This window comes from Ranitomeya imitator, chromosome 1 (assembly GCF_032444005.1).
Source record: "Ranitomeya imitator isolate aRanImi1 chromosome 1, aRanImi1.pri, whole genome shotgun sequence".
In the NCBI taxonomy this organism is placed as follows: domain Eukaryota; kingdom Metazoa; phylum Chordata; class Amphibia; order Anura; family Dendrobatidae; genus Ranitomeya; species Ranitomeya imitator.
The window spans coordinates 726566518-726583365 of record NC_091282.1 but is presented as its reverse complement, the minus strand read 5'-3'; the positions used below and the strand labels follow the sequence as shown (position 1 = coordinate 726583365).

Sequence of the window (16848 nt, the reverse complement as noted above, 5' to 3'; positions counted from 1 at the left end):
AGGTGACATTAACCCCTTATTACCCCATATCCCACCGCTCAGGGCCAGACTGGGACTAAAATTCAGCCCTGGCATTTGAAGTTACACAGGCCCACTTGTCACATGGTGACGGTATAATATCTTTGTACACTTGTAGATTACAATAAGTGAAGGGAGTGTAACACGACTATATAACATATAATTACAGCTGTATCCAGCATTACAGCTCAGTCCTATTTATTGCTTTTAGTTGCAGTACCAAGAAAAGCCGCTACTTTACCTACATAACTAAATCTCATAGATAATGAAGGGATGAGACGACCAAAGGCTATGGAACCTCATTCTGAGGCTCCATAAACTTTGCCTACAGCCACTTTTGGTTCCGCTGTGCAGCACGAGACCCGGTGACTCTGAAAAGCGGTGACATCAGTAACGTCACCGCTCTTCAGATATTCCGGGTCTTGCGCTGAGCTCGGCGACTGAAGAGCGGTATTGTTACTACCGTCACCGCTATTCAGAGTCGCTGGGTCTTGCCAGGTCTGGGCTAGTAGTGGGGGTGTCTGATAGACACCTCTCCATTACTTACACCAGGGATTGATGGCAGCTGACATTATGCAGCTGACATCAACCCTAAAAAGCATTACACATACCAGAATTAAATGCTTTGGCGGCTGGGAAAAGCAGTAGAGTTAGCGCTATTCCCAGGCGTCGGGTGCTAACTACAACTGTCATCATCCTTGCCTCATCTCCCTGTGAAGCATTTCTGCTGTATTTACATGCGCTGATCTCAGGCCGCTAAATGAATGTGATCGACAATACTGAAGTCGTTCGCTTGTTTCCCGGCCTCTTTACACCAACTGAGAAAGAATGATGGGGACAGAACAATCACAATTAAATCAATCGGTCCCCATACAGTATCATGTTATCAGCAGCACAACTACAGTTTACACTGGCGATGTGCTGCTGAGAACAAGGATTTCTGTTCTCACATAAACAATCCAATCACTCGATGAATAGGCAGCATTTTGCTTGTTTAGTATAAAACACCCCATAGTCCTCCATATATTATAAGTGTGCACCTCAGTCCTCCATATAGTATAATACACTCTTCAGTCGTCCATATAGTATAATACACTCCTCAGTCGTCCATATAGTATAATACACTCCTCATAGTCCTCCATATATTAAAATACACTGCTCAGTCCTCCATATAGTATAATACACTCCTCAGTCCTCTATATAGTATAATACACTCCTCAGTCTTCCATATAGTATAATGTACTGCCACAGTCCTCCAAATAGAATAATACACTCCTCATAGTGCTCCATATAGTATAATACACCGCCATTGTCATCTATGTAGTACAATTCACTTCCCATAGTATAATGCACCCCATAGTTCTTCATATAGTATAATGTATTCCCCATAGTCCTCAATACAGAATAATGCAGCCCACATATAGTATAATAATGCCACTCCAGAGTATAATGCAGCCACCCCACAGAATATATTGTAGCCCCGAGTATAATGTAACCCCCAGAGAATATAATGCAGCCCCCTCATATAGTATAATGCAGCCCCTGCATATATATGGTAACCCCCTCAGAGCATAATGCAGCCCCCCATAGAATATAATGTAGCCCCTCCATAGAATACAATGCAGCCCTCCTCATATAGTATAATGCAGCTCCATAGAATGTAGACCCCTCATAGAGTATGATGCAATCACCCCTCATAGAATATAATGTAGCCCCCATAGAATGTAATACAGCCCCCCTATAGAATGTAATACAGCCCAGCCCCCATAGAATGCAATACAGCTCAGCCCCCATAGAATGTAATACAGCTCAGCCCCCATAGAATGTAATACAGCCCAGCCCCCAAAGAATGTAATACAGCCCAGCCCCCAAAGAATGTAATACTGCCCAGCCCCCAAAGAATGTAATACAGCCGAGCCCCCAAAGAATGTAATACAGCCCAGCCCCCAAAGAATGTAATACTGCCCAGCCCCCAAAGAATGTAATACAGCCGAGCCCCCAAAGAATGTAATACAGCCCAGCCCCCAAAGAATGTAATACTGCCCAGCCCCCATAGAATGTAATACTGCCCAGCCCCCAAAGAATGTAATACAGCACAGCCCCCATAGAATGTAATAAAGCCCCACACCAATAGAATGTAATACAGCACAGCCCCCATAGAATGTAATGCAGCCAACCCCCAAACCAATTATCACTCACTGATATTAAACAAAAAAACAAACAAACACAACACTCTCCTCGTGCCCCGTGCTGCTCCTGGCTCCGGTCTCAGCACCTGCAGTCTGCCCAGCCACACAGCAGGTGCGCGATGATATGACATCATCGCGCACCCGCAGTGTCAGCGCGAGGCAGAGCGGGGAATGATGGGAGAGGGAGCGACAGCAGGCGCTCTCTCCTCCATCATTGCATTCAACTGTACCGGCGTCATAGACGCCGGTATAGTTGAATGCGAGGCAGGCGATTGGGGGGGGGGTGTGAGTCGGCGCTGGCGTGAGGAGTTGGCCCTGACGCCGCTGATAGCGGCTGCGGCCCACTCCTGGCACCGGCCCTTCTGGCATTTGCCAGAAGTGCCCGATGGCCAGTCCGGGCCTGGTCCCTGATAACAGACACTGCAGACTTAACTTCAGACCAGGGCCTGGCAGTCACACTAGCCTGGGCCTGCAGTCTGACAGTCAGAGCTTCCAGGAGGCCCTGCGGACATATGTCAGTCTGGAGGAGCGCAGATGTCTTGCAGACCGACCCCCTGCTGCTTCTGTCAAAGAGAGAGTATACTGGGACCAGGGCAGACTGTATAAAGAGACTCTTCCCACGAATACTACAGAATCTTGGGACTATGAAAAGCGGCTGGTCGTTCCTTATCCATTTAGGGAATAATTATTGAGAATTGATCATTAAATTTCTCTGGCTGGACACCTTGGAATACAAAAGACTAAAGCTCGCCTGACAACTTCTATTGACCCAAGATGAGGACAGATATTGCCAATTACTGCCGATCATGTGTAATTTGTCAGAGAGCTGGAAAGTCCGGGAGTATACAGAAAGCTCCATTGATACAATTGCCTGTGATCGATGAGCCTTTCCAGCGAGTGGCTGTGGATATCATGGGGCCACTTGCAATCCCTAGCAGCTCTGGCAAAAAGTACATCCTCACAGTGGTGGACTATGCTACACGATACCCGGAAGCTGTGGCACTGTCCTCCATCCGAGCAGATGTTTTACCGACTGTGTTCTCACGTGTGGGTTTCCCCAGGGAAATGTTGACCAATCAGTTCATGTCTGATCTGATGGAAAACATCGGCGAGAAAATACAAGTGCAGCATGTTGTGGCCAGCGCCTATCACCCCCAAACCAATGGACTCTGTGAGCGTTTTAACGGAACATTAAAGCAAATGCTCAAAATGCTGGTGGAGACTGAAGGGAGAGACAGGAGCGGTACCTCCCCCATCTGTTTGCCTACAGAGAGGTACCCCAGGTGTCTAATGGATTCTTCTCCTTTGAACTGGCTTATGGGGGGAGGGTCAGGGGGCCACTTGATTTGATTAAAGACTGATGGGAGGACGACCCCAAAACTATGGGAGTCTCTGGTTGAATATGTACTGCGGCTCAGAGAGAGAATGCAAAAACTGAGCAACCTGACCCATGAGAACGAGACCCAGGCCCAAATCAACCAGAAGGTCTGGTACGACTGTAATGCCAGACTGAGGGCCTACGAGGAGGGGCAGAAGGTTTGGGTGTTGGTCCCTATGTTACAGAATAAATTACAGGCTGCATGGGAGGGACCATATACTGTACATAAGCGGCTGAATGATGATAATTATGTGGCGACACCAGATGAGCATGCAAAGCGACAGAAAGTGTTTCATGTGAATATTATGAAGGCTCATCATGACAGGGAGACCTGTGTCTTACCTGTCTGTAGCCTGCCTGAAGAGGGGGAGGCTGATCTGTTACTAGATGTGGGGGCCGAGACTCGGTACATGGAGTTTAACCCTGAGCTATCCCACAGTCAGAGGCCTGAGCCGATGGGGGCGTGGATCGCCCCCAGACACAGGGCCGCGGGTTACTCGGTACCGGTCCTCTGCTGGCTCAGTTCTGGGGATGTCACAGTGGCTGGACCCGGTCCGTGACCCTGCTAAGGGGCGTCCAATAAAAGGTGATAGGAGTCTGTCAAGGTTTCGTGACGCCACCTGTGGTATTCGGTCAGGGTGACCGACGCTGCTTGGGGTCCACTGGGGTGATGTGATGGCAGCTAGATGGTGTAACTTCCCACAGGTGAAGTATGTCCCCAGGGCTTCCCAGTAATGTGGATGGTGATGGTGTGAGGTGCAGGCAATAACGAGGACACAGGGTTGCAGTGTTTTTACCTCTTTACTGAAGACTTCAGGATCCTCAATCCAGAGCACGATTAACAGGGCTGTCGGAGACCGGCCGGTCCAATGGCACATCCAGAGTTCCCTTTACAGGTGGAAATCGTTGCCTACCAATAGCGCCTGTGTGTTGTAGTGCTACCCTGCTGAGCATTCGGTATAGTCCTCACAACTTCTGTTCTAGTTCGTTCGTTCTTTCTAGTTCTTTCTCTTTCTTTCTATTTCGTTCCAGATGTTACTAGTTTCTCGTCCCCCAGGTATGTCACGGCTAGGACGCACCCGTATGACGGGAAGGCTCGGAGCTCTTCCGGGACAGTAGAGACGCCCCTCTCCACGCGTTGCCCCCTATGTCTTCGTAGGAAATTTAAGGTACACAGCCAACCTATAATTAACTGTCCTGCGGAGTTTGAAGTAAGGCATAGAGTCTGTTACTTCCTCGGTGTTCCGGCCACCAGCTACGCGCCTCAGTAGGATGTTGCCGTTCTCGGGGCACGACTCCTACTGGATCTCCTTGTGCTGATCTCGTTTCTCACTGTTCCACAATATCCTTCGCTTCGTGTCTCTTTCTTAGGATACCGCCGCAAGGTAGTGCAGTCGCGGTTCCGTAACGTTCTGTTCTGTTCGCTAGGTACCTGCCAGGTTCCCACGCCTGACAGGGACCCCCCTGAATCTTCTCCCTGCAGCACCCCCGGCAGAGGGATGCTGCCTGAATCCAACCCAGTCAGCTTCTGATCTCACTTCCTATCCAACCCCTAGTTTTACCAGTGTGGGGAGTGGCCCAATAAATAAAGCCTTTTACTCCCCCTAGTGGCCGGAGTGAAGTGTAATGTGTGCTGGTGATACCTGGTCAGAGAACTCCTTCAGTGCCATCAGACGTACCATCACTCCCCTTAGTGGCAGAGCGACGTTACTGCAACGACCAGATCTCTGGGGCGCTGCAGGCGCTCAGTGAGTTCACCGAAGTCTTCACAGGGGAGCCTGGGAGGACACACTTAGCAGCTCACCATGTGGACACTGGTACTAATCCCCCAGTACCGCAGTCTGCATACCGTGTGTCAGCAGAGGTGAAGGCACACATGAGGGAACAGGTATAGGAAATGCTGAACCTCAAGGTAATACAAAAATCCCAGCGTGCCTGTGCCTCACCTGTGGTTCTTGTCCCAAAAAAGGACCGTACTACCCGGTTTTGTGTAGACTACAGGAAATTAAAACTACTGACTACATGTGAGGTCTAGCCCATGCCGAGGATAGATGAGCTGTTAGAGCAGCTAGCTAAAGCATCGTATCTCACCATCATGGACCTAAGTAGGGGATATTGGCAGATACCCCTGCCCGGGTAAGTGCCTTATGCCACCATTGAAAAGGAATGTTTGACAATTGTGTGGGCACTGCAGAAGCTGCAACCATACCTCTATGGGCGCAACTTCATCGTGATCACAGATCATAACCCATTGAGTTGGCTCAACAGAGTAGTTGGGGACAACGGGCAATTGCTTAGATGGAGTCTGATATTACAACAATATGATTTCACAATTCAGCATAAGAAAGGAATTGATCACGGCAATGCTGATGGCCTATCTCGCCAAGGTGGGGCAGAACCAGATATGTGCTCGGGAGCTGACCTGTACGTCAACCCCCATGCACGTTCATAAGGAGGGAGGTGTGGTGAAATATGTATATATATGTGTGTAGTGACATATGTCTAGGGTTTTATGTGTAACTAGCAGTAGTTGAACATCTGTCCTGAAACTGCAGGCCTCACAAAGGTCACAGCATAAATATCTTAAGAAGGCAGACTACTCCTCACCAGGAGGTCGTGCTGAGAACCAAGAAAAAGACACCTCCTAGCTCTTTGAAGAGAGATGTCAATTACAGCCTGACACTTTCTATTTGTGAGAACCTTTACACAGGGAATCTCATAGCAAATAATATATTCATTGGGGGAGCGGCCACAGTCCAATCAAAATCTATAAATTAGGCCTGTATACATAGAATTGTGTTCACATGTGAGGGCAGCCCTGGGAAGCTGATGTGTTCCACCAACTTCATATTCACCCCCCCTTAGGGAGCAGAAAGCAGACTACAAAGTTAGACATTTCTGTAAGTTTCTCCTGTTTATTTTTATACTGTTTTGCATAGCTGTTTGTCTCTTTATTATCATATTTTTATATCTTTTTCTTACCGTTAGCACTGAACCTTTTTGTATTAAAGTATAAAACTTTAACAAGTTGAACCTTTGAATGTTCTCACGAATCCATAGCCTAAGGTGTGTGAGCCTTATGAGTGGTAGACATTATTAGTAATATTTCCGGGGCTCATCGCCCGTGTATTCGGTGAGTGGTGGCAGCGAGTATGAGTGGGTGTGTGATTTATGCTCCCATTACAGCATAGGACAGAGGTTGAATGCTGGACTGAGAGGGGAGATAGATTTACCCTTGCAGGCACAACCCCCCCAAGTCACGTGCTGAGAGCGAATACGTGACAAAATTAGTGACACCACAGAGTGGGGTCCGTCACAATTGGAGGCAGCTCATAGCAGCAGAGTACACAGATTTATTAAAGGGGCTGTCTGGTGAAAACATGTTAATCAGTAGAGATGAGCGAAAATGCTGGGATAAGGTGTAATCTGAGCATGCTCCCATCAGAAGGGTATCGCCTATTCTGTAAATGACTGATGACTAGTGATGAGCAAACGTTCTCGGATAAGGTGTTATCTGAGCATGCTCCTGTTCTATCAGAGTATCTTCAGCGTGCTCGAATACTATGTTCGAGACCCCGCAGCTGCATATCTATCGACTGTTAGGCAATCCCTGCATGTGTTGTGGCTCACTAACAGCCATGAGACATGCAGCCGCGGGGACTCGGACATATTATTCAAACACGCTGAAGGTACTCTGATAGAACAGGAGCATGCTCAGATAACACCTTATCCGAGAACATTGGCTCATCACTAGTCATCAGCCATTTACAGCATCAATAGTAAAAAGTTGGGGACACACAGGGTTAATAGCGGCGGTAACAGAGTGAGTTACGTGCGGCATAACGCGGTCCGTTACCGCTGGCATTAACCCTGTGTGAGCGGTGAGTGTGGGGAGTATGGAGCAGGCACTGACTGCAGGGGAGGAAGGAGGGACTAATCAGACTGTGGCCGTCGCTGATTGGTCGCGGCAGCCATGACAGGCAGCTGGCGAGACCAATCAGCGACTGAATATCCATGACAGAAAGAAGGACAGACAGACAGATGGAAGTGACCCTTAGACAATTATATAGTAGATGCTTGTTCTGTCTCCGCCATCTAATTTGTTACCCCGATTATTTGTTTGCATAATTGCAGGTTTCTCAGTATTGATATATTCATGCCTTTATTTATCTGTGATGCTTTGGCTCCCTCTAGCGGTCAGAGTTATGTTGGCAGTTCCATTTTCTGTTTTTGGCATTTTCCATTTCTCATTATCATCCCCCTTTGCAATGCATTATGGTAGCTCAGCCTCCATTTCCCTTTCACTTCCTTCAGTCTGCTTTCAAGGAAAGAAGCTTGTACTTCATCCTCCTTGCGATTGCATTGCCGGTATGTCTTTATGTTTTCTCTAGATAATCCCTGCTCTATATTAGCCTAGCTTAACCAGTTGTACTTCTAGTTCAGTTACTAGCCTTCTAAATGTTATGCATAATGTACATCATGTGTAGTATGTATCTGTTCTATACCATGCACTGATTCTATGTATATCATTGTTCACAGTTTCACCGCATCAATATACCACTACGTTTAACCCCTTCATGACCCAGCCTATTTTGACCTTAAAGACCTTGCCGTTTTTTGCAATTCTGACCAGTGTCCCTTTATGAGGTAATAACTCAGGAACGCTTCAACGGATCCTAGCGGTTCTGAGATTGTTTTTTCGTGACATATTGGGCTTCATGTTAGTGGTAAATTTAGGTCAATAAATTCTGCATTTATTTGTGATAAACACGGAAATTTGGTGAAAATTTTGAAAATTTCGCAATTTTCACATTTTGAATTTTTATTCTGTTAAACCAGAGAGATATGTGACACAAAATAGTTAATAAATAACATTTCCCACATGTTTACTTTACATCAGCACAATTTTGGAAACAAAATTTTTTTTTGTTAGGAAGTTATAAGGGTTAAAATTTGACCAGCGATTTGTCATTTTTACAACGAAATTTACAAAACCATTTTTTTTAGGGACCACCTCACATTTGAAGTCAGTTTGAGGGGTCTATATGGCTGAAAATACCCAAAAGTGACACCATTCTAAAAACTGCACCCCTCAAGGTACTCAAAACCACATTCAAGAAGTTTATTAACCCTTCAGGTGCTTCACAGCAGCAGAAGCAACATGGAAGGAAAAAATGAACATTTAACTTTTTAGTCACAAAAATTATCTTTTAGCAACAATTTTTTTATTTTCCCAATGGTAAAAGGAGAAACTGAACCACGAAAGTTGTTGTCCAATTTGTCCTGAGTACGCTGATACCTCATATGTGGGGGTAAACCACTGTTTGGGCGCACGGCAGGGCTTGGAAGGGAAGGAGCGCCATTTGACTTTTTGAATCAAAAATTGGCTCCACTCTTTAGCGGACACCATGTCACGTTTGGAGAGCCCCCGTGTGCCTAAAAATTGGAGCTCCCCCACAAATGACCCCATTTTGGAAACTAGACGCCCCAAGGAACTTATCTAGATGCATAGTGAGCACTTTGAACCCCCAGGTGCTTCACAAATTGATCCGTAAAAATGAAAAAGTACTTTTTTTTCACAAAAAAATTCTTTTAGCCTCAATTTTTTCATTTTCACATGGGCAACAGGATAAAATGGATCCTAAAATGTGTTGGGCAATTTCTCCTGAGTACACCAATACCTCACATGTGGGGGTAAACCACTGTTTGGGCACATGGTAAGGCTCAGAAGGGAAGGAGCGCCATTTGACTTTTTGAATGAAAAATTATTTCCATCGTTAGCGGACACCATGTCGCGTTTGGATAGCTCCTGTGTGCCTAAACATTGGCGCTCCCCCACAAGTGACCCCATTTTGGAAACTAGACCCCCCAAGGAACTTATTTAGATGCCTAGTGAGCACTTTAAACCCTCAGGTGCTTCACAAATTGATCTGTAAAAATGAAAAAGTACTTTTTTTTCACAAAAAAATTATTTTCGCCTCAATTTTTTCATTTTCACATGGGCAGTAGGATAAAATGGATCATAAAATTTGTTGGGCAATTTCTCCCGAGTACGCCGATACCTCATATGTGGGGGTAAACCACTGTTTGGGCACACGGCAGGGCTCGGAAGGGAAGGCGCGCCATTTGACTTTTTGAATGGAAAATTAGCTCCAATTGTTAGCGGACACCATGTCGCGTTTGGAGAGCCCCCTGTGTGCCTAAACATTGGAGCTCCCCCACAAGTGACCCCATTTTGGAAACTAGACCCCCCAAGGAACTTATCTAGATGCATATTGAGCACTTTAAACCCCCAGGTGCTTCACAGAAGTTTATAACGCAGAGCCATGAAAATAAAAAATAATTTTTCTTTCCTCAAAAATGATTTTTTAGCCTGGAATTTCCTATTTTGCCAAGGATAATGGGAGAAATTGGACCCCAAATATTGTTGTCCAGTTTGTCCTGAGTACGCTGATACCCCATATGTGGGGGTAAACCACTGTTTGGGCGCACGGCAGGGCTCGGAAGGGATGGCACGCCATTTGGCTTTTTAAATGGAAAATTAGCTCCAATCATTAGCGGACACCATGTCACGTTTGGAGAGCCCCTGTGTGCTTAAACATTGGAGATCCCCCAGAAATGACACCATTTTGGAAACTAGACCCCCAAAGGAACTAATCTAGATGTGTGGTGAGGACTTTGAACCCCCAAGTGCTTCACAGAAGTTTATAACGCAGAGCCATGAAAATAAAAAAAAAAATTATTTTCTCAAAAATGATCTTTTAGCCTGCAATTTTTTATTTTCCCAAGGGTAACAGGAGAAATTTGACCCCAAAAGTTGTTGTCCAGTTTCTCCTGAGTACGCTGATACCCCATATGTGGGGGTAAATCACTGTTTGGGCACATGCCGGGGCTCAGAAGTGAAGTAGTGACGTTTTGAAATGCAGACTTTGATGGAATGCTCTGTGGGCGTCACGTTGCGTTTGCAGAGCCCCTGATGTGGCTTAACAGTAGAAACCCCCCACAAGTGACCCCATTTTGGAAACTAGACCCCCAAAGGAACTTATCTAGATGTGTGGTGAGCACTTTGAACCCCCAAGTGCTTCATAGAAGTTTATAATGCAGAGCCGTGAAAATAATAAATACGTTTTCTTTCCTCAAAAATAATTATTTAGCCCAGAATTTTTTAATTTTCCCAAGGGTAACAGGAGAAATTTGACCCCAAAAGTTGTTGTCCAGTTTCTCCTGAGTACGGTGATACCCCATATGTGGGGGTAAACTACTGTTTGGGCACATGCCGGGGCTTGGAATTGAAGTAGTGACGTTTTGAAATGCAGACTTTGATGGAATGCTCTGCGGGCGTCACGTTGCGTTTGCAGAGCCCCTGATGTGCCTAAACAGTAGAAACCCCCCACAAGTGACCCCATTTTGGAAACTAGACCCTGAAAGGAACTTATCTAGATGTGTGGTGAGCACTTTGAACCCCCAAGTGCTTCATAGAAGTTTATAATGCAGAGCCGTGAAAATAATAAATACGTTTTCTTTCCTCAAAAATAATTATTTAGCCCAGAATTTTTTATTTTCCCAAGGGTTACAGGAGAAATTGGACCCCAAAAGTTGTTGTCCAGTTTCTCCTGAGTACGCTGATACCCCATATGTGGGGGTAAACCACTGTTTGGGCACACGTCGGGGCTCAGAAGGGAAGTAGTGACTTTTGAAATGCAGACTTTGATGGAATGGTCTGCGGGTGTCACGTTGCGTTTGCAGAGCCCCTGGTGTGCCTAAACAGTAGAGACCCCCCACAAGTGACCCCATTTTAGAAACTAGACCCCCCAAGGAACTTATCTAGATATGTGGTGAGCACTTTGAACCCCCAAGTGCTTCACAGACGTTTACAACGCAGAGCCGTGAAAATAAAAAATCATTTTTCTTTCCTCAAAAATTATGTTTTAGCAAGCATTTTTTTAGATTCACAAGGGTAACAGGAGAAATTGGACCCCAGTAATTGTTGCGCAGTTTGTCCTGAGTATGCTGGTACCCCATATGTGGGGGTAAACCACTGTTTGGGCACACGTCAGGGCTCGGAAGTGAGGGAGCACCATTTGACTTTTTGAATACGAGATTGGCTGGAATCAATGGTGGCGCCATGTTGCGTTTGGAGACCCCTGATGTGCCTAAACAGTGGTAACCCCTCAATTCTAACTCCAACACTAACCCCAACACACCCCTAACCCTAATCCCAACTGTAGCCATAATCCTAATCACAACCCTAACCCCAACACACCCCTAACCCTAACCACAACCCTAATTCCAACCCTAACCCTAAGGCCATGTGCCCACGTTGCGGATTCGTGTGAGATATTTCCGCACCATTTTTGAAAAATCTGCGGGTAAAAGGCACTGTGTTTTACCTGCGGATTTTCCGCGGATTTCCAGTGTTTTTTGTGCGGATTTCACCTGCGGATTCCTATTGAGGAACAGGTGTAAAACGCTGCGGAATCCGCACAAAGAATTGACATGCTGCGGAAAATACAACGCAGCGTTCCCGCGCGGTATTTTCCGCACCATGGGCACAGCGGATTTGGTTTTCCATATGTTTACATGGTACTGTAAACCTGATGGAACACTGCTGCGGATCCGCAGCCAAATCCGCACCGTGTGCACATAGCCTAATTCTAAAGGTATGTGCACACGCTGCGGATCCGCAGCAGTTTCCCATGAGTGTACAGTTCAATGTAAACCTATGGGAAACAAAAATCGCTGTACACATGCTGCGGAAAAACTGCATGGAAACGCAGCGGTTTACATTCCACAGCATGTCACTTCTTTGTGCGGATTCCGCAGCGGTTTTACAACTGCTCCAATAGAAAATCGCAATTGTAAAACCGCAGTGAAATGCGCAGAAAAAAACGCGGTAAATCCGCCATAAATCCGCAGCGGTTTAGCACTGCGGATTTATCAAATCCGCAGCGGAAAAATCCGCAGAGGACCAGAATACGTGTGCACATTCCTAACCCTAACCCTAGCCCTACCCCTAACCCTAACCCTACCCCTAACCCTACCCCTAACCCTAACCCTACCCCTAACCCTACCCCTAACCCTAACCCTACCCCTAGCCCTAACCCTAACCCTAACCCTACCCCTACCCCTAACCCTATTCTAACATTAGTGGAAAAAAAAAATTTCTTTATTTTTTTATTGTCCCTACCTATGGGGGTGACAAAGGGGGGGGGTCATTTATTATTTTTTTTATTTTGATCACTGAGATAGATTATATCTCAGTGATCAAAATGCACTTTGGAACGAATCTGCCGGCCGGCAGATTCGGCGGGCGCACTGCGCATGCGCCCGCCATTTTGGAAGATGGCGGCGCCCGGGAGAAGATGGACGGGACCACGGCTGGATCGGTAAGTATGATAGGGTGGGGGGGGACCACGGGGGGGGACCACGGGGGGGGGGATCGGAGCACGGGGGGGGGGAATCGGAGCGCGGGAGGGGTGGAACGGAGCGCGGGGGGCGTGGAACGGAGCACGGGGGGGCTGGAATGGAGCACGGGGGGTGGAACGGAGCACGGGGGGGGGGTGGATCGGAGTGCAGGGGGGGTGATTGGAGCACGGGGGGGTGATTGGAGCACGGGGGGAGCGGACACGAGCACGGGGGGGAGCGGAGCACAGGGCGGAGGGGAGCCGGAGCAGTGTACCGGCCAGATCGGGGGGGTGGGGGGGCGATCGGAGGGGTGGGGTGGGGGCACACTAGTATTTCCAGCCATGGCCGATGATATTTCAGCATCGGCCATGGCTGGATTGTAATATTTCACCCGTTATAATGGGTGAAATATTACAAATCGCTCTGATTGGCAGTTTCACTTTCAACAGCCAATCAGAGCGATCGTAGCCACGAGGGGGTGAAGCCACCCCCCCTGGGCTAAACTACCACTCCCCCTGTCCCTGCAGATCGGGTGAAATGGGAGTTAACCCTTTCACCCGATCTGCAGGGACGCGATCTTTCCATGACGCCGCATAGGCGTCATGGGTCGGAATGGCACCGACTTTCATGACGCCTACGTGGCGTCAAAGGTCGGGAAGGGGTTAATAAAGCACAGACTCAACCACAGTCTCCTTATTGGACCCCGGTATAGCGGTTTAGCTGACTGTATAGCTACGTATGAGCCTGTCTCATCTAGTGAGGACAGAACAATGCTATTAATGTACTAAATGGGATAACACCTTCAATGTATACAGGGGTGGTCTTCAGCTTTTGTTCTCCCCAAACGGCACCACAAAGGTGCCATGGCCCCATTGATTATCCAGGCACAGCGCTGTGCACACTGGTGGGGCTGTGCCTATACTGCAAGCTGAGGGGGCCGAGCCATGCACAGCAACACTTGTAATCATTCCTAGGAGATTGTGCATAACACCTGGAAATAAAGCAGCTGCTAAACCTGATTGTGAACTTTTTCTCTTATCAGATGTGAAGACCACCAACGATCCACTCCACTTTCTTGGAAGCTGCACGCCGATCATGGTAGAGAAATGACTTCATTCCTCCCAGTAGATCATTGCCATCCGAGGAACGATCCAGATCTTGTATATACACAAAGCCTCAGTTCTGTCTTCGCTTTTCCAAATATTTTTATTCTGTTCTACATTAAACTTTTCTATCGCTTAGTGTGTACGGTTTTTGTTTTCCTCCCTCCTGGCATAAAATGGGATCAGGGTCTGGTTCGTAAATGTTTTAGAAGTTGCTTTTGCTCTGTATCGGACCCATCTCTGTAAGGCTGCCGTCACACTAGCAGTATTTGGTCAGTATTTTACATCAGTATTTGTAAGCCAAAACCAGGAGTGGAGCCATTAGAGGAAAAGTATAATAGAAACATATGCACCACTTCTGCATTTATCACCCACTCCTGGTTTTGTCTTACAAATACTGATGTAAAATACTGACCAAATACTGCTAGTGTGACGGCAGCCTAACTGTGATGTATCTACACACTAAGGCCGGGGTCACACTTGTGACTGCAATGTGAGAAACTCGGACGAGTCTCTTGCATCAATACCGGGCGCTGCCACCAGCACTCGGGACTAGAGTGTGGCTGCATGTATTTCTATGCCGGGTATTGATGTGAGAGACTCGTGTGAGTTTATCACATTGCACTCGCAAGTGTGACCCCGGCCTTAAAATACAGATTTGGGCATTACAGATAAGCCATGTCTAGTGTTGGATTACCCTTTTAAGTTATAGCCTTGCTCTTTATTTCACTCTTCCAAAATGCATTTATTTTAGCAATTGTATTTTATTAAACATTATGCCCATTTTAATCTATAATTTCCCCCCCCAAGTTCTACTGTATTTCTTGCTTCATAAGTGCTGCACCAATTTTAAATGAAACCTAATTGCAAAAATTATTTCTTACCCCAAATCCCTGCATTTAGAGATTGGGGGCATGTGAAAGTTTAGGCAACCCTGCTCAAAATGACTTATTGTAAACCATTGGGCAAGTTGAAAATGAAATGATCTCTAGAAGGCAAAGTTAAAGGGCCACTGTCACCCCCTCCAGCCGTTATAAACTAAAAGAGCCACCTTGTGCAGCAGTAATGCTGCATTCTAATAAGGTGGCTCTTTTACTTATTGGTGCAAGTATTCCCAAAATAAAGCGTTTTGAATCTTAGCCAAATTACCTGTCCCTAGCCAGGGAGGCGGGTCCTCACTCACTCTAGCCAGGGAGGACCCGCCTCCCTGGCTAGAGACGGGTAATTTGGCTAAGATTCAAAACGCTTTATTTTGGGAATACTTGCACCAATAACTAAAAGAGACACCTTATTAGAATGCAGCATTACTGCTGCACAAGGTGGCTCTTTTAGTTTATAACGGCTGGAGGGGGGTGACAGTGGCCCTTTAAGGACACATTTCCTTTTGTATTTCGGGCAGTCGTTTACATTTTAGAAAAGTGGCCCTGTAAAGGGCATCTGTATATTATACACATAACCTACCTGGATAAGGAATAATGCTCCTTTACAAGATTTCACCCGCCCTGATCAGCCCTTAGTTCTAACTGAAGTTTTTCTTTGCAGGTTCAGCATTCGCCTATGATGGTCGACGTTGCCGGACGATTGCTACGTTCACATTTGCAGTGCGTCGGGCGCAACCGCGGCGACGCATGCGTCATGCGTCCCTATATTTAACATGGGGGGCGCATGGACATGCGTTTTGTGACGCATGCGTTTTTTTGGGCGCAAGCATCAGGGCGCAGAGGACGCTGCTTGCATTTTTTTTTGCGCTATAAAAATGAACGCATGTGTCACAAAACGCTGCGTTTTGCTGCGTTTTTGCGTGCGTTGTGCGTTGCACAACAACGCAAATGTGAACGTAGCCTAACAGATTTAATGACTTTTTCACCTATGGAGAACTGATCGGCTTTGCTAAGAGGAATGCAGCGACATGACATCGGACCTGTACAGACTGGAAGCCATGAGCCTCGCCTTACAAACCTAGTCTGTTTTGCTGGTGTTTATAGTGTTCTTGAGATCTGTTACATGTATATCAGGAGTTTACTGTAAGCATTGCCTCCATTATACACCCACCTCTGTATATAATGTTATTTTAGACAGTTCTGTATTCTTTGCCTCCGGCCATCTAATGTATTTCCCTAGCAGCTCGGAAGTAGATCACTTATACTAATGCAGTAAAGTGTGTGGACCCTGAGCTCACATTTACCTGGGGTCCGGGATAAAGGCTTCTTAAACCAAAATTACATTTTCTGTATACATTTTTTTTAAAGTCCCAGAATCTTTAATTTGAAAGAATTCTAAGATGATGCAATGAGCTTATTCTCTGCTGCTGTGATTCTCCAGTGGGATCTGAAGCGCTGTCCTGTCCGTCATTCACAAAACTGCTGCAGCCAATCATCTGCAGCTGTGGCATTTGCTTCCATCAATCACGTGCTTTATGGCTGATTTCGGGCTAACAACTCATGACAGTTGACTACTAAAGTAGGTCAGTAATAGTTTTACACAGGCATAAGAACAATGATGATTGGGGCACTGCCACCATTACTTATAGATCAGCTGCACATCCTTAGTTTACACTGCAGTCAGTTTTAATACATGCATTAAAAAGTGTTTTACTTGTACTTTCAGTGATTCCTGGCGTGTTTAACCCTGCAGATTACAAGCGCTTGCCAAGTATCTGCTGGTGTACAATGGCCACTACGAAGGGGTACATAATTTAAGAGCAATAACAGTATTCTAAAATAAATGTAATTTCTAGGAGTAACAGGAAGAAGGG

At 46.4% G+C, this 16848-nt stretch overlaps 1 long non-coding RNA gene across 1 annotated transcript; it reads left to right on the top strand.

Annotated features, from left to right (window-relative positions):
• The first annotated feature begins 7912 nt into the window (after positions 1-7912).
• Positions 7913-16312, top strand: LOC138644383 (uncharacterized). Its single transcript, XR_011314610.1, has 3 exons — positions 7913-7953; positions 14033-14088; positions 15636-16312. It is a non-coding gene; the product is annotated as an uncharacterized lncRNA (long non-coding RNA).
• Positions 16313-16848: the final 536 nt, after the last annotated feature.